Source organism: Tachypleus tridentatus, chromosome 8 (genome assembly GCF_004210375.1).
Source record: "Tachypleus tridentatus isolate NWPU-2018 chromosome 8, ASM421037v1, whole genome shotgun sequence".
NCBI lineage: Eukaryota > Metazoa > Arthropoda > Merostomata > Xiphosura > Limulidae > Tachypleus > Tachypleus tridentatus.
This window is the reverse complement of record NC_134832.1, coordinates 8,581,899-8,599,775: the sequence shown is the minus strand read 5'-3', so window position 1 is coordinate 8,599,775 and position 17,877 is coordinate 8,581,899.

Here is a 17,877-nt window from a genome sequence, read left to right as displayed (position 1 = left end):
ATTCGTGCTTAATGCAAAGCCAAAAGTACCTAAACACTCGACAAGGCTTTTCGATATAGCTGAAATAAAAGCTATACAAATTTGTTACCAATTAGAGGGGAACTCAGTAGAGCTCACAACTACTTCCAGGCAGCGTTGATCAAATTTGATTCTCAAAAAATGTTAGGATGTATTCATATGTCCGTCGTTATCAATGCACAAAGACTATTTCTGATAGAACAATGAGAAAAAATATTCCACATATGTCCGTCAAGTTCCATCAAAATCCGATCATTTTTGACTGAGTTATATAGCAAAAGTAGCATGTAAAATTCGTCCTCATATTTACAGAAAGAGATATTTTTTCAAGTCTTTTCTATGACTTTCATCTCCAAAAGCTACCTACTTCTAAGTTGGGTCATAATTGTATACCATTTTTAGTTCAAATACATCCAGCCGTTTTTGATAAATCTTGCTGACAAACGCACACACAAATTAACAAACAGGCATAAACACAGATGAAATCTTAACCTCCTTCCTCTTTTGGTGGTGGAGGTAATAACAGTCAAATTATAATGGAGAAATTCACAACTAAATTATACAAAATCGTTACCTACAATATTACATTGAAATAGAACTGCCTCGAAAATGCTAACGTAAAGAAATGTGTACTAAATTTCTTAATTTAAAGGGCTTCCAATTGCCATATTCTGTCTGAGTAAATTTATTCTCAAGGTCTAGATTTCCTCTTATTCCTTTACTGTAAGGAGCATCGAAACTATTTGAGATTTGTAGCCTGTATATTACAGAAACAGCAGAACTTGCAGGGATAAATCTTGCAAGATTGTGTCTCAGTATGAATTACTGAACTAAATTCACATATCATGACAAACTCATACTACTAAATAGAATAATATATGTTGTAAAATAACAGTAAACAGGAATAAAATTTAGGGTTGAGATAAAATAAGTTTAGTTGAGACATTTCAGCATACCCTCCGCTAGTACAGCGGTAAGTCTACGGATTTACAACGCTAACATTGGGGATTCAATTGCCCTAGGTGGGCTCCGTAGATAGCATGATGTGACTTTGTTATAAGAAGACCCATACAAACACATGTTTCAGTGAAATAACTCAGTATCCATCAACAGCGAAATAACTTACAAGAGAACTTTACTTTCTTAGAAAAATAAACGAAAGAACAAATATGTTTGTTTTTTTAGTTTGGTTGCAAAACTTCTCTAGAAATATCTTCTTTCAAACTGATTGGCCTATAATTATGTAGAAATTTTGACGCGAATGGGGATATTTAAAAACGTGTTGTACTGTGTTTTTGTTCTTGAAATTTGGAGTTTTTGTTTGTTTGTTGAATTTCGTGCAAAGCTACTCGAGAGAATAATAGAATAGAGGGAAGACAACTAGTAAACACCATATACCGCTAACTCTTGTGTTATTCTTTACCAACGAATAATGCAATTGGCATTTGCTTTCATGACTAAAACTATCAAATAAACGTAGTTTTTGTTTTCAATTCTAGACTTTTTTTTCATGTTTTACAGGGACTTTGCATAGTGACAAAGATTTTTAACAATGCTCAGTTTTTCCTAGTGGGCAGATGATCATAAATTCGTAAGTGTGCTTTTGGCAAATAATGATATTAGAAAAGAGTGCTCATCTATCGTAACCAACACATTTAAAAGAGACAGATGTTCACTAGAGCTAATGCATTGCGATTTTCATTGCTAATCCTTGTACTTGGTTTTAGTTTCTGCCTGAATAATGAAAATTATTTAAAGCAATTGAAACCATTAATAACTTGGACACGTTCCACAGGGAAGGTAACTTATGGGGACATTATCATTCTGTGAGGCTTTCAAAGAAATATTAGATAACCTTTGAACTAATAAAACATCAACACTAACCGCGTCATGTCTGGTCCTTAACGGGGCATTAGTAGTCAATAATTGGCAAAAGATAATTTGAATAAATTTTTCATTGGTACATTCCATCACACTTTATATCCTGGTTATTTTCATTTTTAATTTTTATACCGAATTTCAAAACTAAAATTTCAAGTTAGCTTTAAATTCATATAAGAGAAAGCTTCTAGGTAGGACAACAAATTTTATACATTTTAGTAAAAGAGAAATTCAAAACGTCATCAATAGATAGGTACTAAAATCATGAACTAAGATACCAAAGTCCAACAATTTTTCAGATATCAACTTTGATTGTTGTCTGACTGAAGACTTCTTAAGACGGCGCAACTTGTAATGAGAGTTTTGAGGATTTGTATGTTGCTTATATATATATATATAAAACTATTATAATATTCCAATATAAAAAAAGCTTCTTCCGACCTATGTTATGATCTTAATAGCTTTTAACCAAAAAGTAAGACAATAAAAAGACGGCTGAAAAGGTAGGTGTCTGAAGTGCATCATGTAACTAATATCAAATATATCATTTGTATTTTTCAACCTTATCTAGCTATATATGGCACTCCTTTTAATCATCTGTTGTACATTATACATGATGGGATGGATAACAGTTTGATAAAGTATAAATATGTGGGATTCTTCAACAATATTTATTGTTGCAACTTTGATCCATTGATTCTTTTGGGAGCTCTGGCACTACTGTGGTTGGTAAAGTTGAGCTATCTGTCAAAAGTTATCTCCAGGTAATTCAAAAGAATTCAGAGGATTGGAAGAGCAAACAAAGGATGATGATAATTTTTCACATCAGCATGCCATTGTTTATGCATAACATGGCAGTGACTATGACAAGGTTGATGCCCATATTCCAGTGTCATTGCAGCATTTGCTCATCCTGCTAAGGGATGGTTGTATTTTGTTTTGTTTTCAGCTTCCTACAATCTCTGTTTTACACCATATTGTAGTGAGAGAAGGTTAGCACACAGCACTGGCCTGGCTGGACTGTTGAGGTGGCTAAATCCACAGTGTTTGATATTAAGAAGAACTAGTGATCCTTGAATCAAATGAATATTGATGATGATCCTGTCTGCTGACTTCTACGCTTCATGATGCTCCATCTAATAATAGTGCAACTATGATCTATCTAATATTCCTTACATTGATGCATTTTCTAAACAACTTTTCACCAAGAATAGGTTGCTGGACTCTACTGTAGGCATCTTTCAGACCTCAGTCCTACCAAATGCTCTTATCAGCTTCAAAGCCTTCCATGTATCAACTGTAAATTCAGAAGATTGATCTCCTCCACCATGATAATTATCTAATGATGAAGTGCAATGATATAATCTCATAGACAATTATTTTAGTTACAACTTTCTCTGGGATTTTGTAGGATGCTAATTTAATGAACTTTAGAATGAGAGATATTCTTCATGAGTCAGTATTTCAGGAATACAACTTGTTGCCCAGTTATGTTGTTATTCCAACACTAACTCACAGTTTGACTTATATAGGTTTTAGAAAGTGTAAGTTTTCCCACCATCTAGATCTGTTGCTGCATCTTTAGGTGTACTCATGTCTCTGTGCATCTTATCCAAGCTAAAGATGGCTTCCATAGCCACGTGGTTACATCTCAGATAGGAACTGCTTGTTCCTTCAGTTCCTTATTTCTGTTGATCAAAAAAAGATCCCCTGCTGAGTACACAATGTACTCCTAGCTTTGACCAATTTTGACATTCTTATTTAATAAACTTTTTATGGACAGTACATTAACTACATGCTGCTCAAAACTCTTGTTTCTAGTCCTACCAATTTGAACAAAACAGTGGGTCATTGGCCTATTAGAATATAGCTGTCATTCTTGAAATGAGTGTGCAGTACCAAACATGGCATAAAGATACAATTTTAGTATCATGAAGGTTGTTTAGCACCACAAATAATAACAATCAGCCCTGGTAATAGCCATTAACTAAGCATCTCTCTTTTTCCCTTATTTTCCTTTTTTTTTTTTTCATTTACTTTTGAGGTGGTTACAACCGTGTTTCTCCGAAAATAAGACAGGGCTTATATTAATTTTCACTCCAAAATATGACACTAGGGCTTATTTTCAGGGGATGTCTTATTTTGATATATTAAAAAAATGAAGTTACAAAGTAAAACTATTAAACTAACCATTTAAAATAAACTATTATTAAACTATTAAACTAACTGATTAATACTTAAACAAACTAATTAACTAACTATTAAACTAATTAATAAATTATTATTTTTTATTTCTTTCCTCTTCCTGCCACTCTTAACTAAGGCTTATATTAAAACTAGCCCCAAAAATCACACTAGGTCTTATTTTATGGGTAGGTCTTATTATAGGAGAAACACGATAGTATGCTTATTCAGAATTGATCTTATAAGAGGCTTAGGTTTTGCTTGAATTAAGCTTCATTGACTGTTGTGGGAAATTATAATGTACACACTTTCATAGGGGCTTGTTGAGCAACAGATTTCAGACCTTGCCTTATGTAGAGAAGGAACTAATGGAGGTTTTTTTTTTATTATGCACAAAGCTACACAAAGGACTATCTGTACTTTGCCCACCTTAGGTATAGAAACCCAGTTTCTAGCAGTATAAGTCTGCAGACATACCACTATACCACTATTGGAGAGAGAGAAAGCAAAAGAAATAGAAAAGAATATGGAATATTAACTGAAAGAAGTTATACTTATAGGCAATTCGTTGATATGGCATGTAGCTAGAATAGTATGTGGGATTAATAGGCAGAAAAAGAGTTAGATTACACTACCCTGAGGCGTAGATGGAAGACATAACTGACAGAGCAAGAGACATAATGAAGGGGGCTGCCAACAATGCATTCTTTCTTGTGCATGTTGGGGTTAATCATATAAGAGAGAGTCAGTTAGGGTTACTGCCAAGAATTAATTGTAGAGATAAAATTTTGGGTAGGTCACTAGGGCTAAAAGTTAAGCTGAAATTAATATGTTAAGATGAACAGGTTAACTGGTTGGACTTATAGGATCAGTTCAGTGGGAGAAGGAAACATTTTTGAAATGGATGATTTATACTTAAGTAGGAAAGAATCTGACATGTTGGCAAGGGCTATTACTTCAGCTGTAACAGAAGTTTTTAACTAGAACTAGATAGTGATGATGGCAAAGATACATTAAATGAAACAAAATTGAGTTATAGAGGAAAAACATGTAGCATAGGAAATCAGTATAAAAGTAGTTAGAACAGGCTTATCTTTACTATTGTAATCTTAGATGTATAATAAATGAGACAGATGACTTTAGGCCCCTTGTAGAAGTAAAATATTTTGATAAGATGGGAATAACAAACATGACTTAATGTATATGATTTTGATGACAGAAATTTCTTTGAAAAGAGAGGGGGAGAAGGTTCTTTATATGTAAAGTGTGAATTACATCCTGTTGAAGTTGAGAATATTAAGAATAATAGCAAGAAGATTGAATCCATTTGGGTTTCTGTTAGTGGACATCAAGGGGAAAAGCTCTTAGTAGGAATTTGTTACAGATCACTGGATGAAACTGATGAAATTAATGAGAAACTTTACATTCAGATTAGCATTTCCGCTGTTAATTAAGTCATAATTATGGGTGATTTTAATTTCAGACATACTGATTAGGAAATACTAGAATCAAACCATGAGAGAGAAAGGTTTCTGGAAACTGTTCAAGATGGATGTTTTCACCAATTTGTTGAGGAACCTATTGAAATAAAGCTATTGTAGATTTATTGTTAATTTCTAATATAGAAATAGTTGAGAGGATGGAAATTGGGAAATACCAAGTTACAAGTAATAATTGTTGTTGTAGGTTTGTTGTTTTGTCAGTTTTACTAAAGAAGACTTAAGCAGCATTCCTGTTCTTGAACAAACGATAGTTGAAAACGAAGTTAAACAGGACAATTTATAAATTCTCAGCTTGTTCAAATATAATTATGAATTTTAAAGAGTGGTAAGGTTCCTGAGCTAGATAATATTTTACTGAGGGTTTTAAAGAAGGTTAAGGACTAAATATGTTATTTATGTTTTTTATAATATGTTTTTTGTAATTCCTTGAATAATGGAGAAGCACCAATGAATTGTCTTATGTCACTCCTAGCTTCAAGGGAAGTAATAGAAGTTGTCTGAGTAATTATATGCTTATTAGCCTTACATCAGTTGTGAGAAAGTTTTAGAATGCCTGATAAAATATATTTTGGAAAGTCATTTAACAAAGTTGAGAATTTTTATTGAAGCGTCAACATGGTTTTTATAAGGGAAAATTTTGCTCTACAAATCTATTGACATGCTTTGAAAATGTTAATGCATATGTATATTACAGTAAGGGTGTAGATTTGGTGTATTCAGATTGTTTGAAAACATTTAACAAAGTGCCACATAAAAAGCTTGTGAAATATTGTTTCTGTAGGTGCGTGGGATAAGTTAATTAACTGAATAGAAGAGTGGCTCAGTGAAGAAAGCAGGCAGTTATTATAAATGGAGTTCAGTCAAACTGGACTAATGATGCAAGTGGTGTACTTCAGGGCTCAGTCTTTGAACCATTGCTCTTTTTTATTTAAATTAATGACATAAATAAAGAAATGGTTAATAAATTACTTAAATTTGCTGTTGATATCAAGGTCTTGGGTGTTGCTAGCTGTGAAAGTATGCTACTGCTTTACAAAAGGATTTAGATCAATTAATAAACTGGGCAAATACATGGCAGATGGGTTTTAATTATAATAAATGCAAGATATTGCATGTGACTTAATGTAATTTCAGTTATAAATATAACTTTGATGGGAATAATATTAAGAGCATTATGAAAGAAAAGGATCTTAGCATAATAGTTAATAAGTCTCTTAAATCATCCATGCAATGTGCTGTTGCTAGTGGTAGAGCAAACAGGAGAGTATGTTGTATCTACAGAAATACTGAATACAAGTCTAAAGAGGCTATAATTTTATTGTATAGGTCACTGGTTAGGCCACGTTTGGAGTACTGTGTTCATTTTTGGGCTCCTTACCTTAGGAAAGACATTGAATTGTTGTAAAGGGTTCAGAGGATGGGGACTAAAAGTGGTACCTTAAATGAAGGGGTTAACATATAAAAAGAAATTAGAATCCTTAAAATTGTTTTCTCTTGAAAAAACAAGAGTAAGATGGGATTTGACCGAGGTGTTTAAAATTGTAAGAGGAATTGATAATGCTGGTACATCCTCCCTTTTCATACTTAACACTGAAAAAAAAAGGACGAGGGAACACAAATATAAATTTTAGCAGGAAAGGAGTCGTGTACAGCTAAGTCAGTTTTATTTTGTCTAACAGAGTGGTTGGCCTTTGAAATAGGATACAATCAGATGTTGTGGAGGCAGTAAATTTAAGTGAGTGCAAGAAAAAGCTTGATAAGAATATGAATCATAAGTATCAACTTTAAATTTCTTTTGTTTAATAGCTTTAGTTTGGCTTAAAGGATGGTTGAGCAAAGTTGGACCAACAGGTTTCTTGTTATCCCTAAACATTATGTTATTATGTAGACTCCTATAAGGGAATTGTAGTAATCATTCTTTCTTACATTTATTTCTTAATACAAAGAAAGATTATATTTTAACATAAAGAACTGAAGGTTAAGGATTGATACTCAACACATGGCATTGAAAGTAACTGCTAAAGTGTTTCAGTAAAAAAATCAAAGTTTATAAGTTCTTTCATATACTTGGAAAATAATGTTTTGCTGTAATTTGTTTTACCTGATAATAGTGAATTAACTCAATGAAATGTAGCACATACATTTATTTTAACCCTGAAACTTAGCTGTATTTAGCTTTCAATCCTATATTGTAATGCTAAATTACTGTCTCAAGTATTGTTTAGCTGAAACTGTAGCAATTTTATTGTTGCGCTAGTTACATAGTTTGCAGGATTATCACTCGTGGGTTTTTATACAATTTTGGATCTGTATTATCTCTAGTGACATCAGTCATATACAAGTTTAGGAATACTTAAAAGCTGCATATAGAATGACCAAATAATATACTCTTAAGATTGTTGATCATGTTTATTCAAGAGTATAATTGTTAATTCTCTTAGTATAGATCAATTTTTTTTTTTAATCTTCTCAGGACCTTTAAGCTTTCTTCAGACTTTTTTGAGATATCTGTTAAGTTTCTTCAGTGGTCCTGTGCATTCATCAAATGTACAGAATTGTGTACATTTGTCTGTCTAAGATAAAGATTGAGCTTAATCCATTTTTACATTATGTTCAGTCTCTCTTCTTCAATTAAGTCAGATTAAGATATCAGTTAAACCCCATAATACAATTCATGTTAATCCTCTAGTTACTGCAGCTACTATCCTTGCATACAGATTATCATTTTTCTTGAAAATACCACAACATGAAGTACTAACTGTGGAATTTTGGTACTTTGTCTCTAGATCTATCCCTAAAATGTTTTCTCACAGGAGTTCAATGAAAAGGGTAGACCACAATCTGAGTGAGTAACAAGGTCTAATATAACTGATTTCTTGGATCTCAGCCTTTCACAGCTGTTGTAAAGTGCTGTGTCTAAAATCTTGATCATTCCACAAAATAAGATAGAAAAACTGTAGTTTTGAACCTACACTGTTAGGAGTATAGTGCTGCTGGAGTATATTCGAAAAACTGAGTGACAAGGAAGAAACTAATTCAAGAGTTGGAAATCACACAACCTTCTGGTTCAAATTAATGTGTTTTTCTTACAGAATTTTATTTTTCTTTAATGTGTTTCAATTTTAGTTTTAATCTGTGTCCACTTATATTTTTATCTTTATTTCTTTCATTTTAATTACTTCCATTGTATTTATATAAAGGATGTAATTTTCAAATATTTCTTGTAAATCAACATTTAAAATACTGTGCATATAATTTTCAAAATTTCTGTTTACACTTTTGTCCTAAGTTTTACAACGTGATAACAAATACTAGCTCCAAATATTACTTACCAAAAACATATATAACATTTGACATTTTTGTAACTTATTTATTAATTTCAAATAAGGCATAAACAACTAAAGGCAACTGGTTGTCTAAGAATAAATATGGAGACCCCTCTAGAATATCCAGATTAAAGCAACCAAAACCCCATAACTGGTTTATCTCTCTTAGTTACTTAAAAGATACTGGAGTAGTTAGTGAGAGATGGGCTAAACCAGTGAATAGGCAGAGCTATTTAGTGTCTACCATCAGAGTTTTGCTTTAGCAACTGCCACCAATATCCCCTCTCGCACACATACATACATACACACACACACTGTATCTATGGTAACTTGGTTTGAAATAACACGAATGAGAAAGTTACAGGATATGAAGAAGCAGTAGCTACTGTAACTGTGCTTCAGCAAATTGTTCTCCAAATATACCTGTGTCATAAAATGCTTGTACTCTCCAAAGGATATCCCTTTACCGATAAAGTTGTTTGTGGGTTAATAGCTCACTTCAGATAGAACTGCTTGTATTTTGTTAAACAAAAATACAAGACAAAGATACAGTTATACTCAGTTGCTCAGCAGATGTAGGTAGGTTGAAAAGAATCTAATCCCATTCAACTTGAGTAAAACTAAACTGGATTTAGCCTTTGACCTTTGTGTCCAAAGATGTGATGGTAATTCAGTTTAAAAAGAGTTTATAGTTCTTGGTATGTTCCAATAAAAATGCATTGAAGTGAGATCAAGTACTTAATTGATAAAGGAGCTGCCAGAACAATTGTCTAGCTTTACAGTGTATCAAAAGCCTTCATTCTGCTTAATCAATATATATATATATGTTACTCTGAAGAATGGTGATTGACTAAGTATATGTAAAGAGGCTAGTGAATTGCACAAGTGCGTGTGTAAGAGGGATTCACAGTTTTCCTGAATGCATATATGGTGCTGCATGGTACATTAAGGATTTAGACGAGTGCATTATCATCATCTGCTGCTGTGATGGAAGAATGTATGGAAAACAAGGTGCACTGTGTTATTATGTTATTATAGACATTTGATTATAGAGCTTTTTGTTGAAATGGTCATCAGCATAGTGAGTGAAGTAGTTGTAACCAGCAGTACAGCTAGAGTTGTTTCTATTGCAGTGTGTCCAATGGCAAGGTTTACTAAACATCTGATGTTGTAATCCAAACAATGACAGGAGTAGAACAATAACAACTTACCATTACATGAATACAGATGTTACATATCTAATAAAACACGTACTGAGCACACTCAAAATACAGCCTGAACTTAAATACAGTGGAATTTGAAAAATAGATTTACATATCTTTTACATAGTGCTTAAACATCTCTAATGGTAATTTAAAAAACAACAAAAGTCTGCCAAAGTTATTTGTTGCTTTCAGAGGAACCAGAATGGCGACCTACACTGATGCGTTTCTGCTACCATACACAGAAAAATTCAGAAATCACTAGAACACACATGTTGGTTCTTTCCCTTAAATTTATTTTCTGAAAATGATGGCCTGGCATGGCCAGGTGGTTAGGGTGCTTGACTTATAATTTGAGGATCACAGTTTCGAATTCCCATCACACCAAACATGTTAGCCTTTTCAGCCATGGGGCATTATGATGTGATGATCAGTCCCACTATTAGTTGGTAAATGAGTAACCCAAGAGATGGTGGTGAGTAGTGATGAATATCTGCCTTCCCTCTAATCTTACACTACTAAATTTAGGAAGGCTAGCTAAGATAGCCCTCATGTAGCTTTGCACAAAATTCAGAAAACAAACATAAAAAATTTAAAAATGATAAATCAAGTTGGACAATGAAGGATATCTATAGCTGCTTTCATTACTGAGAATGACCTGTATGAATTCTGCACTATGCCATTCAGTCTAGGTGACATACCTGCCACTATCAAGCAGGAGATAGAAAGTACGCTTAAAGAATGTTGTAATGTGAGAGATGGAAGATCTATGTTGACCAGATATCAGTGTTTGGTCCACATTTCAGTTTATTTCTGAAAACTTGGCATTGTTCTTCAACAAGTAAAGAAAATGTATAGATTTGAATTTGAAGAAGGGAAGTGTTCACTTATACATACATAAGTAGAATTCCTCTTTCACAATGAGAGAGAGAGAAGAGTCTTGATGGACCATGCAAAAATTACATATACACGTATCAGGTATCATATGTATGACAAAGCATGTGTGGTTTTGCATACATATACAAATATTACATATGAAATCACACATATGTTCTGTCATGTACATGAATCAAATATAGATCAAAGAACATATAACTGTTAAGTAATAAGTAAATGAAAAATGGACAATGTGATCTAACTTTTAAGATAATGACAAATGAAGAGATATTACAGTTATAGACTTTTGTCACATTATATGAAGATACATTATGCCTAATATTTTCATTGACATTAATGTAATAACATTTCCAATTTTGAAAACAATTATTCATGTATTAGTGAATTTTGCATTGGAGAGAAGAAACTATAAAGAGAGTTTACACTGTGCTAAGAGGAAACATGATGTTATCCAAACATTTTGGTGATGATGGTGCATTTTTTGAATTGAATGAAATTAAAATACCCATAAGTGGATGATATTGTTTGTAGAAATGAAACCCCCCACAGCAGCTTATGTGTTGCTACAAAAGAAAGTTTCGTGTATCTAGTGTTTTCTTCACTCTTGATGTAACCTGTCTATGTCTACAAACTTAAATATTTTATAAGAACACAGTATTGCTGACTATTTCTTAATATTTCTTTTTGGTACAAATTGCAGTTTGAAAAGATACTATCATGAATTATGACTGTATAACTTTAAAAAGGAAGAGAAGAAGTGGCATTGTATTATAGATACTTCAAGTTGTACTTCATTTCTATTGAAAAACGTCCTAGGAAAGAAAGATGTGTGTGGTAATAGATTACAGGGGTCAAAAGCTTGTATAGTGGCTGACCTTATTTACATTGTTCATGTAGCAGCATTTACTTGAAGTTCTACTTCATTCCTTCACCAGTGGAAGTTGGTTCTGATTTCATAGCAACATAGTAATGGAAGAAGACTCCAATCTCTAACAATTTCAGTAATATTAGTGGGAAGCATAGCTGAATACTGAATACTCAATAAATGTAAATTCTGTTTAAGTGGGATATTCACAGTTGCTTAGAAGGAATTCACTCCATGCAGCATATGTGGATATATTTGTAGAAATAACAGTTGATCAGAACTAGTTTTCACGTTGGGTATGAAATTTGCCATTGAAGTTTATTGCTGTTGTAAATGATCCTTCAAAATGTAAATCATCCTCCCATAACTACATACTATCACAGAACGTTTCATAATCAAGAAAGACCAAAAACTACTCTACCGCCTCCTGCTATTTCACTAACTAAAACTAACCTGATGCACAGTCCATACAGTCAACACTACTGGTTGTAGTCCTATCAAGACAGAAGAGCTCAAACCTTTTGTCGAAGATTGGGAAGAAACTCGCATTGAAATCATGGAAATTATATTTGAGCACATCTTCAATAGATCCACTATATCCTAAAACTGCAAAATGACGTTTCTGTGGATAAAATGTGGGATGTTAAAAATGCTTTGGAAGAGGCTTCTACAGTGAATGTTGGATCATCTTCTTCCTCTGCTGAGCATCCAACTATTCAAGAGCCTCTTCCCCCTCGGCTAGATGTCAGCATCTCTCAGAGTTTCAGACAACAGTACAAGCTTCTGCCCAACCAAGCAAACTACCAAATTAAGATACCATGTTATTGGTAGATTCAGTCAACAAAGTTAGTGGAATCCTCGACCACTTGTCAATGAAAGTACAAAAGAAAGAAGAGAGAAGACTAATTCCAGGCACATTGTGAGCTTTGTCAGGTCTGAGCAAAGCTCGCTAAAATTAAGAAAAACTTATAAAGATGAAGGAAATTATTTCTTAAAATTCCATCTATGAAAAAGGAAATCTTCTGTCGCTTCAAAGAGTTTGTTGTTATATATGTAACATCAGGCTGCAAGTGACCGTGAATGTATAACTAGTTTTGTTTCATTGTAATTTGCCATTTTTATTTCAGGAATTTTGCGCTTTGTGTTTTCTTATGTGATTTGTTAATTTTAAAATTATTCCCATCTGGTAATTGTTGATTCATTATTTATATGTTTATACATAAGTTCATGTTTTTAAGTTATAAGTTTTAAAAGTTTATTTATTTTTTACATTCACTGAGTGTTTACTTCATATCTAACGAACGCAATGAAGTACCAACCCTCTTATACACTACAGGGACTTAAGAAACTACAAATCGGTAAACTTTATCGACCACTAGGGAACCTTGTTCTATATTTTCTTTCGTACCATGCCGTAAAACAACGTTGAAATATATCTGATGGTGTATTTTTACTGCGAAATCCATTTGTAGTTTTAAATTTATTTCCTGAAGATTGGTGTTAAAAGACACTTATATATTGTACATTTATTGTTTATAAACAGTCCTTCATAGAACGTATTCTTTCTTCCTTCTATAAACTCGTATCTTACAATATTTGAATTATAATCCGTAATAAACGGTATTTCACAACGCTAAACTGTTCATCGATATATGTGATACATAAATATTTGTGAAATGTATCTTGTTATGCATTTCTTTATTTTAGTGAAAATAATTACACTTGTATTTTAAAATATAGATTTATAGTTAAATTTTTGAAACACCTATTGATGGAATAATAAATTTATTTAGGCACAACGTTTTGTCTCTGAGAGTGACGAATGATCGTCTACAACATTTAAAATACAAATACGCTTATAGTACATATACATCCAATTAAATAACCTAATTTCAAATAGTGTTAGATTTGCATTGTATTTAAGACATTTTCCGCTAAGGGCATTTCGTTTCGGTATTGTTTGTAGTTAAGCACAAAACTACATCAGGGGGTTATCTGTGCTCTGCCCACCATGGGTATCGAAACACGATTTCCAGCATTGTATGTTCACAGACATATCGCCGTTATGATATTAGAACTTTAGTTGTATTTTCATTGTTAAAAGGGTTGTGCTTGTCGTGTTTTGTAAATGTAGGCCACAAAACTTGTTTGTCTAGCACAAAAGGAAGATATTACTGTTGTACAACTGATTTAATGTATTTTTTGTATTTGATTGGTTTTAAAATTCAACAATATGGATGGCCCAATAAGCATAAAGAAAAAGAGAGTATTGTATTTGAGAAAACACCAAATTTGCTCTTATACTTACATATGGATGTGTGTGTATGAGAAACAGCTGTACTGACCTTATTATTTTGACTAGCTAAATACTTGATAGGGTTATCTTTCTTAGGTATTTCTGAATTATTTCCACGAGGGATACTGATGGGTAATTACCATGTTCTTGTACTCTCCAAAGTTACGTTCTCTTACTTTTTGTTTATGTTTATGTTCACCCTATTCATTTAAACAATTAGTTCAATCAGTTTATGTAAAATTTTCTTAGAATTTATAACACTTTTAGAAACTTTTGCACAGTTTCTATTATCTAGAGCAGTACCATAAATTGTTGTACACATTCTTCGCCTGTACACAGTTGTATAAATTAGCCTGTGTAAGATATTGATTTTTATCGTTGTTTTACAGCCTTTCTCTTGAACTCAGTCAAACCAGAAAGTCAATATAACTTCGTGATATATTTTCTGCTAGTCTTCATTATTGCAGCTTTCATCATTGTAGAATGGCTATCAGTGTACCTGTCAATTCCACACTCGATCCTCTTTAAAGACATACCAGAAATGAAATTATATGTATATATATATATATATCATAACGTGGTCCGGATATAAATAAATTTAATTCAGTTGCATTCCAGATATTCTTACTGGATCTTGCACATGATCAAGAAGCGGTTTAAACTCAAATTTGCCTTAAATAACGTTATATACTACGGTGTCAGCACACTATTACTTATGACTTCATCATATGTATCTCACTCTAAATCATTAAAGTTTTCAGTTTTTCACAGCCTTTATCGACCATACTATATGAAGTTGTTGCTGAAAGTATGCTTTGTTATAAAAATTATAAATGTTTACTGGCAATAATTGATACTCTATTTACACTACAAAAACAATACTATTGAAAAGTGATACTTTTTTAAAAAGCTATATTTATTCGTGAATAAGAAAACAAATCAATACATAAATGAACATGCGTGCGCAATCATATTTTTTAAAAACATGACCAAATTGTTGCAATGCTAACACCTAATACACCAAAAACCTTTAAACACGTCTTCTTTACTGCGTAACATAGATTACTAAATAAACTATAGCACGAAAAGTACCCCCGAAAAATTGCATGCGAAAAATATATGGAGTTAAATTTTGTCAAGCAAGATCGTTCCGCTTATGCAAAAAGTACGAATCGTTATCTATCAAGTAAGGAGTTTATTTCATTTTCGACATATCAGATTCAGCTCAAACATTAAGCTCAAAAGCTCAAAACCTGATCAGAAATTGAAAAATATATTAAAGTGTCCATGTAGGATGACCAGTAACGCGAGTTAAAAATTATGACAACAGTTTTGAGGACGGATCTGGCAAAGTGTATAGACTAATTTGGACCTTAGATGGACTATATCTGCATAGAGTATTTTGATGGATGGCATTTTAGTTTATATACTGATACCTCAATATGGACACCGAAACGTCGCTTGGTACAAAATTCAAGGCAGCTCCATTGGAAATTTAATGTTAATTCTATCAAACGATTTTCATTAAATCCAGCTCAAAGGAAACATTCCAAAAGGCAGCATTTTATACACAATTATAAAATGAAAGAGAGTATTCCTATTGTTAATTCATTTGTGTTATAAATGCAACAAAGTTCTACAAAATAAATATTTGGAAGAAGAATGAAAAACGAACAACGAACTCTCAATTATAGGGCACGAAAAGAATAAAAAAGCGCTTTTCTCCTAAAATGAACTTAACTATAAAAACTTTTGGCAAACACTAAAAGACACTCGATTTTTTTGTTTTGCCAAGTAAATATTTGGGACTCTACGTTTGTTTATTTGTTGTTAAGTATAAAAGATACACAATGAGCTCTGTGCTGTGCCCATAAAGGGTATCGAAATCCCATTTCAGCACTAGAAGTATTTAATACTGTACTATTAGGCGGTAGAACCCTTTGTCGAACTTTCGATAACTTATATTGATATTTTCCAAAGCAGAGATCCAGACACTAACAAAGACTATCATTCTTTCAGTACCTTTTTAAAAATAAAATATCATTTCCTAAAAGAAATCATCTTGTGGTATATTATAACTTTTTATGTCTTATGACAATTTCATTGCCTGTTGACTCTTCTTTTCAGGTAGAAAGTGGTAATGATTACATTAATTAATTACATGTGATAGTAAATAACTTAAGCCTCATTATTATTATTATTAAATGGCATTTCGAGATTGTGTAGTTTTACCTGCAATGTATTCCAAAGAGTGAAGTTGTAATTAACCAAAAAAAAACGGTCCGGCATGGCCAAGTATGTTAAGGCGTTCGACTCCCACTCTGAGAGTCCTAGGGTTCGAATCCCGGTTGCACCAAACATGTTCAGCCGTGGGGGCGTTATAATGTGACAGTCTTATATGATCTTATCCAATATTGTCACGCGCGTTTTTTTTTTTCTTTCTGAAAGTCGCTGTCGAATTTACGTTACATTGTAATTCATTTCTTGATAGAGTAATGCGAAGATGGGGCATCGAAAATGAGACACTAATTTAAAATACATGTTTATAAAACCAAATAAACTCACCTGTTTCCATATCCGTTGAAAGTAATTATAGAACAACAACGAATTTCACGGCATACTGTAATTCATTCTAATAGAATCACCCCAAGAGGATAGCATACAATAATGTTGCGTTTAGCGGACAGGTGACACTACAGTACGAGGGCTGTTCAAAAAAAATACGCGGACTGACGTCATAAAACAAAATGTACTTTATTTAGAAGTTACAGGTCTGGGACCCCTTCAAAGTACTCTCCTCCCCAACGCACACACATATCCCAACCGTGTTTCCACTTGTTGAAACAGTCCTGGTATGCTTCTTTTGTAATGTTCTCCAGCTCCTTCGTCGCATTCGCCTTAATCTCGGGAATCGTCTCAAATCTTCTTCCTTTCAAGGGTTTTTTGAGTTTGGGGAACAAGGAAAAATCGCAAGGAGCAAGGTCAGGTGAGTAGGGGGGGTGGGTGGGTGGGGAAGAACAGTGATCGAGTGTTTGGCCAAAAACTCACGAGTTCTGAGGCACAAATTTCGCAGCAACGCGGTGCATCTTCAATTTTTCGGTCAAAATCTCGTAACAAGATCCAACTGATATCCCACACTCTTCAGCAAGCTCCCTGACAGTCAGACGTCGATTTGCCTGCACCAGGGTGTTGATTTTGTCGACGTGTGGGTCGTCAGTTGACGTGAAAGGACGTCCAGGACACTCATCATCTTCAATGGACTGTCGACCATCCTTAAAACGTTCATGCCACTTGAAACATGCCGTACGCTTCATAGCAACATCACCGTAAGCCGTGTTAAGCATAGCAAAAAGTTTCAGTCGCAGATTTTTCAAGTTTAACACAAAATTTCACCCCAACGGGGTGAATTGTCAAATCACCCCAACGGGATGCAAGTGAAAAGAATGCTAAGTGTATGATAAGATAATGTTTGTGTGTTTTGTTATAGCAAAGCCACATTGGGCTATCTGCTGAGCCCACCGAGGGGAATCGAACCCCTGATTTTAGCGTTGTAAACCCGTAGACTTACCGTTGTACTAGCGGAGGGGGACGATAAGATAGTTGCAACAAATAACCTAGCCCGATTTTAAATGAAATTTTCCAATTGCCTTTTTTTTTTTTGCATTTTGTCCAGCTATCAATCTACATGTTAGATACAAAGTGCGGA